Below are 7,211 nucleotides of genomic sequence, written 5' to 3'. Positions count from 1 at the left end.
GATTCTGGCTCCTGCCAAGGTGGTGGGGGAGGGGGCTCTAGAATCCCATGTGAGTGGAATATTCTAGGAACGGGTACTCCAGTTCTAGATCTCTGGGATTTATAGGAGTTCTATGCCCCATCCACCTTGGTCCACAGCCATCTTCCCCAGAGGAATTTGTCCTCACAACCCTTGAGACATTTCAACTGCCAACTGGTTTCCAGCTGGAAAAAAATTAGCTCTGGGGACGTGACATAAATCTTGGCTCTCAGCCGCCCTGCAGATGTAGCTCCTTGGGATGTCAGTTTTCCAGCTGACTTGTTTTGCCTCAGATCTGACGACTCCCTAGGACCTGCAGTCCATTCCTGCATATCCTGGGTGCCCATGGGACCACTTGCCCGCGGCCCCTCCTCTCTAGCTGGGGCAGCCAGTCCTGGATAGGGTGGGGGAGCGTGGGAGCAGAGAAGTAGGCAGTTCTGTGGGCTGAGGGGACGGAGCCTCTAAGCAGAGCTTGGAACCCCCGCTACCATGTCCCCACTCCCCCATGCCAGCTAAGGTGTGTTCAATGCAAGGGCACAGCAGGCCATATTAAGGACAGATGCAGACCTGGGCTGGGGGTGAGGAGATGCATGAGAATCCTAGACTATGCAAATTAGAGAGGCACTTTGCCCTCTCTGGTTCAGCCTCTCTCAGCTTATAAATGGGAAACTGAGGCCCAGAGTGGCAGCTTAGCCCCACAGGTCCCAGACTCCTGCTGTCCCTTCAGATAGTGATTAGTGAGGGTGAATTTGCTGAAGATATAAGGAAAGGACCACATTCAACGTGCAGGGTGACCCCAAAGGCAGAGAGGGCAGGACTGCCCACATACACATATACACAAGCACACACCACACCTGTGACACAAGTCCCCTCACCCCCTGGCACACAGGTGACTGCATAGACATCCACACAGGCCCAGATGGTGAGTGTGTCCCTCCCGCCAACACACAAAGAATGCTTTTCCTACTTGAAGAAAGTACTTCCATGATCCCTAAGAAGCTTCAGGAACCAGGCCTGAAGGGGATGGGGAGGGGGGCGGGGTCCAGGGTTGACCCAGACCCCCTCTGGTGGGTTCACCCGTTGGGGAGGCAGACACAGGTCTGGCCGACCGCTTGCCCAGGGCTGACTGTTTGTTTCACTTAAACTCGCCCCTGTTTGCAACAGCTCTGCAAGGCAGCTGTTATCAACCCATCTTACAAAGGAGTAAAGAGGCTCAGGGAAGTGACGTGAGGGTCAGCCTTGGCAAGTTATTTTACTCCCCAGTGTACTACAGTGCTCCATCTGGCTGCCCCATGATCCAGCACCCTAGAAGGAAAAGTTAAAAATGCGCTCCCGGGAGCTGGAAATTCTTACAGATCCAGAAGCCACCAGAGAACCAGGGAATAGGAATGAGCTGGCAGCGCTAAGAGGCAGCGTGAGGGTCTCAGGGAAACCAGGGCCACGTTTTTGGACCTTACTCCCTCCCCACCCCTACATCTCTCTCCCACGAAACCTGCCTTCAGAGCCTCTGCCTGCAAGGACAACCCAGCACTGGAAATACCACAGTCAAAGGGCCCTCGGAGCCGCCTTCTCCTGCTTCTCACCCTCAGGAAAGAGCTTAGTCTCTTAAGGACCACCCCCCACCCCCATATATCCAGGAGCTCAGGACCCCATCGCTTCCTGTCCTGAGGTCGTGCTCTCCACTGACCTGTCTCTACTTCATCTGGTCCCCGTGAGTCCTCATTTCACTGGGATAGAGGGGTCAGAGTGATGAAGGGGCATCATCCCATGTGTTGTTGTTTTGGTGTTTTTTTTTTTTCCTGTGACACAATCTACCTCAGCCAGTCCCTCTCTTCCTTGCCAGAATTGGACCCCCTGGGTCCCTGCCTCCTGCTCCCCAATCTCTGTCCTGCACCCTAGCCTGGCTGCTTAGTCCTTCCCAGAATCCCTACAGGGTCCTTGCAGTGAGAGAATATTTCAGAACCACAGCCCCCAGAACCTTGGGGTCCCCTAAGTTACCTGCCCTCCACATCTATTATAGAAGAGAAATGGAGGCCCAGAGAGGGCCAGGGACTTGCCCAAGATCACACAGAAAGTCAGTGGCAGAGTTAGGCTTTTCCTGGAGCCGAGAGGTAGTTGGGTCCATCTTAATTTTGCCAGGAAGAGAACAGGACACTGAGTACCAAATTCGCCCTCGATATCTCTACCCCCAGGAGACCACATCACCATTTCCAGGATAGACTTCTGTCTCCTAGTTTTCTTGAACTGATCTCCCAGCTTGTTGACTGCTCCCCAAACCTCTCCAGGCACAACACACCCCTTGTCACACCTCCATGCACTGATGTGCCACGTGCCTTGTAACTGTCACCCTGGTTAGACAGCACAGACCTCCACCCCTCCCCAGCGGGGGTTCCCCAAAGGAAGGCTTTCTTGGTCCCCTCCTCTCATCTGTCCCATCCTGTGTCCCCCCCCAAATCTGCCTTACCCCTGCCAGCTCCCTGCCGCACTGAATCCCACAGAGGTATGTCACTAGAAGAGTTGGGGAAAGGGAGAAAAAAGGCCAGGGAGAGAAAAGCCTGGCGAGGGCCAAGGGCGCTGCAAGTATCTAGGGAAGATCTTACCTGGCAGCCCAATGCCCTCCAAAGGGCTAAAGTCCCACAGGTCCTTCCCTTGGAGCGCACCTGGGCTTGGAGTTCACAGAAACCTCAGGCAGTGGGGAGGTTTTCCCGGACAAGGGTGTATGGGTTGCAAGTTCAGATGTCTTCAGGTAATGAAGAAAAGGAGAGAAGGGCAAGTGCCATACAATAGGGAGTGGTGGGGACTCTAGAAAACACAGGGGGTACATGCCCTGACTATAGGCCCTAGAACTCAAATGTTTGAAAAACCCTGTGCTGGCCAAACTAATCTCAGACTTGGCCCATGGGCCGCCTGTTTGAAATCTCTAGTTCAAAATGCTGAGAAGGTTCGAGGAAGCCATGTGGAGTCTGGAAACCCCTCTGGGGAAGTCAAGGACAGAAGCCCTGGCTCCCTCTGAGACTTTTCTAAACCCCCCACCAACTGGCCACCTGAGAAGTGTCTCCCCTTCCCCCCTCATCTGAAAAGTGGAAAGGGGAGGGAGACCTGGGTGTTCACAGGGTCCCTGCCTGGGGAACCATCGTCTGATAAGGGTTACAGGCCTCTCCATACCTGAAGGGGAAAAGCTGGAGGCTGGGGTATTCTCCAGTGTTGGGGCCCCCGGTTAGGAGGAACTTGCATTGTGTGAAGGGAGAGTCCAGGGAGAGGATGAGGACCGAAAGCCAAGACCCAACTGCCGCCATCTTGTGCTGGCCCCTGTCACCCTTTGGCACCTATCTCTGTCCCAGGTAAAGCTGGAGGTAGGGACTTCAGGGGAGGAGCTACCAATTCCTATACTGATACGCGTTGTGAGGTCTCCTTGAAAGGGACTGAGTGCCAAGCCATATATGGGCAGCAGTGGACAAGGGGGCTAAGTCTCCCCTCCCCAACCAGAGGGCCTTCTAAGACTTGGGGCCTGGGGGGCAAAGGGATTATAACATGTCCTTCTGGTTGAGGACAGGCTAGGACATTTCTGGGTCCTTGGTTGTTGCAGGTGGAGGCCAGGGGAGGAAGAGCAGTAAACTATAGAAGTGGGAAAGGAAGGCCCCTTCCCGGGATGGCCTGGTTCCTGGATGCAGACCTCCTCCCCCCCACCCCCGGGCAAGTGGGAAGAGGTCCTCCAATGCCTGGCCTTATCCACCCTTCAGCAAGGCAGGGTCCACCCTCTCCCCAGCAATCCTGGCCTTTTTTCTATGCACAATCATTGTAAGGGCACCCTCAGGCCAGGCTGAAGGGGTGGGGGGCCCCTGAGCACCTGCAATAATCCCAGAGTGGAGGGTAGCCTGAGACAAAAGGTGGGGCGAAGGGCAGGGGTGGGGTGGGGAGAAGGGTATTCCTCTACCCCTCTCTCACCCAAATATCCCAGAACCCAAACCAGACCTGTCTCCCTTGGGCTAGCCCACCAAACTTGGCAGGGGGAGCGAGGGTGCGCTCATACTACACAGCCCCCAACCCCCTTGGTTTTCCAAACTCGTAAAATAGCTAGAAAGGACCCGAACAATTCCCAGGGCCCCCTCTTATTATTTTCACCCCTGGGGATCCTATAGTTTGGAAGATTTTTCTCCCAAACAAGTCTCACTTCTTAAAGAATAATTCATCTTTCCACATTAAAGTAACTCAAGCTGAGCTTCTGATTCCAGATAAAGGCTACCAAGGCCTCAGGTTAGCTTTTAGGGCTTGAGGGTTGGGGAATGTCTGTATTATATTGGAGTGTTTAATACACAATTCTGAAGAGCACTCATGGGCCCCCATTCCTGCCTCCAGGGTTCCTTAGGGTCTGGGACCCCAAGTTGGGAATCTATTTATCCAGCCTCCTGTTTTATGGAAGGGGGAAGGCCTATGGAGGCAACCAGCCCAAGGTCACTGGGCCATTGGTGGCAGGGTGGGACCAGAGGCCGCGTCCTTTGGGGGTCCCACCAGAACACTCCCAGCACTGATGCTTCCCTTTCCACTCTGTCTCCAACTCCAGGAACCACTAGCCATGGCTGAGGGGCTGATTTCCCTCCCTCAGCACAATTCTGGTGATTCTCCCCTCCAGGTCCTTTCTTTGCTCCCTAATCGGTCCCGCTCTGGCCCACCCCTGTTTCCTATTCCTTCCTGGTCCCACCTCCTGGTATTTACTACATCTGTGCCATCCTCAGTCCCCCACCCCCACTCACCCCTCTGCGCTTCCCCCAGGAGGGGGAGGAGACCCCAAGCTGGGGCTTCTGTACTGAGACTCTTTTGTACACCACAAACTTTTTGTATATTTTTAATTTTGCTGCAACATGAGATATTAAAAGTCATTTCAGTACGTGCTGCTTGTGTCCTATTGTTTTGGTTGTTCTGGGCCAGAGGAAGGCAAAAAGGAAGGAGGGAGAAGGAAGGAAGGATATCTTCTGCCACAATCCCTCCGGTTCCCCTAAGAGATGAAGGCAGTTGGCTAGGAGAGGAACCCAGAGTACTCTGAGGGATTATCTCCAAACGCTTCATTCTACAGATAAGGGGAAGAAAGAGATGCGGCTGGGGACAGACTTGCCTGGGGTCCCAGAACGAATCCAAGACAAAATCAGGACCCAGACTGAAGTTCCTAACACCACTAAACCAAATATTTGTTGGCACTTATCGTGTGCCAGGCACTCTTCTAGGCACCGTGAACAAGAAAGATAAAAAAACAAGCATGGTCTCTGCTCTCATAGAGCTTCCGTTCTAGTGAGTATTGCCCCTAAAAGATCTCCCTGCCTCCTCTCTGTGTAGTGGTTCTCTAACTTCAAAGTGCATCAGAATCACCTGGGTAGAGTCGGCAGGGCGGGGGGGGGGGGGGGGGGGGGGGGGGTAGTTTTAAATGCAGATTTCCATCTCCCGAATGGATAGAGCTTGCCTGGAAGTCTGCATTTTACAGGTTCTCCAGGAGATTCTGATGCAAGGGGTTTGAGAACCTCTCTTTGAGGCCCACTGCTTTAATGTATTCTCATCCTCTTACAAATCTCATCACAATAGTTCTTTGCTTTAGAACCTCCATGGCTCCCCAGGGCCTTCAGGATAAAGAGCGAACCCTTTGCAAAATGCTGACTTTTCACTACTGGGCCCCGAATACTCCTTGATCCTTATCTCCAACAGAGCCTCTCCAAACCATTCATCTTCCTGTTTTTGTGAGCCTCTCCTGGCTCCCACCCAACAGCCTTTCTCACCTTTCTTTCATGCAGGTGGAGCCTCACTTCCTAGGGACCCCCATCCCAAATGCTCCGGGAATGCAGCCTGTACCTGGCCGCAGGAAGCAAGTCAGAATTGGCCCAAGACAGGGGTTCTCAAAAGGTGGTCCCTAGACCAGCATTACCCGGACATTTGTTAGAAATGCTGATTCTCAGGCCCCACCCAGACCTACCTAATCAGCTACTGTGGGGTTGGTTGGGAGCAGCTTGTTTTTATGTCTTTCAGGTGATTCTGATACTCAAGTTTGAGAACCATTGCTCCAAAATGATTCCCCTGACTGAAGATTGGTGGGGGCAAGGGCATATGACTCAATTCTGTGAGACAGAGACTTCTATGTGTCCCCCAGTAGCCATGCTCCCTTTTGTCTATAAAGGAACTTTTTTAGTTGGGCTGGTGGCCACCTGGGAGACTACATTTCCCAGTCTCCTTTGCAGTTAGGTGTGGCTAAGGAAACAAGTTCTAGCCAATGGGATGTGAGCAGTAGAATTTCATATTACTTACAGGTTATCCCTTTAAAAGGAGGGGTTGTGCTCTCCTCCGGCTAGGTTTACCTTTCCTATTGGCTGGACCAGAGCCGTGTTGAAGGTGAGAAAAAAATCCTAGTATGGGGAGTAACAAGATAGGAAGCCCCTAGGTCCCAGACATCTGGAGCTGCCATGCCTGCCCCGACTGCTTAGGTGATAGAAGAGAGAAACTTCTATCATGTTTAAGCCACTGTTATTTGTGTCTTTGTCACAGCCAAAATATGTCCTGGCTCATACATCTGGCTCCTAGACTCCTCAGGGAAGTCTTTTGAAGAATCTGTGGGACAGGTGTTCCTTCACAATAAAAGAAGGGGAAACCCTTCAGCCTTATCAGGGGTTGATGGCCTCACAGACTGGTGCAGCCACTCTGGAAAACAGAATGGAGTTCCCTCAAAAAGTTAAAAATAGAACTACCCTATGGCCCAGCAATTGCACCACTAGGTATTTACTCAAAGGACACAAAAATACTGATTCGAAGGGGCACATGCACCCCAATGTTTACAGCAACACTATCAGCAATAGCAAATTATGGAAAGAGCCCAAATGTCCATTGACTGATGAATAGATAAAGAAGATGTGGCATGTATATGTGTGTGTGTATACACACACACACACACACACACACACACACACACACACACATATATATAGTGGAATATTACTCAGCCATCAAAAAGAATGAAATCTTTCTTGCCATTTGCAATGACGTGGATAGAGCTAGAGTGTATTATGCTAAGTGGAATAAGCCAGTCATATGATTTCCCTAATATGTGGAATTTAAGAAACAAAATGGATGAACATAGAGGAAGGGAGAGGGGAAGAGAGAGAGAGAGAAGCAAACCATAAGAGACTCTTAACTACAGAAAACAAACTGGGGGTTGATGG

This window comes from Panthera uncia (genome assembly GCF_023721935.1).
Source record: "Panthera uncia isolate 11264 chromosome A3 unlocalized genomic scaffold, Puncia_PCG_1.0 HiC_scaffold_11, whole genome shotgun sequence".
Taxonomy (NCBI): Eukaryota; Metazoa; Chordata; class Mammalia; order Carnivora; family Felidae; genus Panthera; species Panthera uncia.
Note: the sequence above shows the minus strand (reverse complement) of the source record.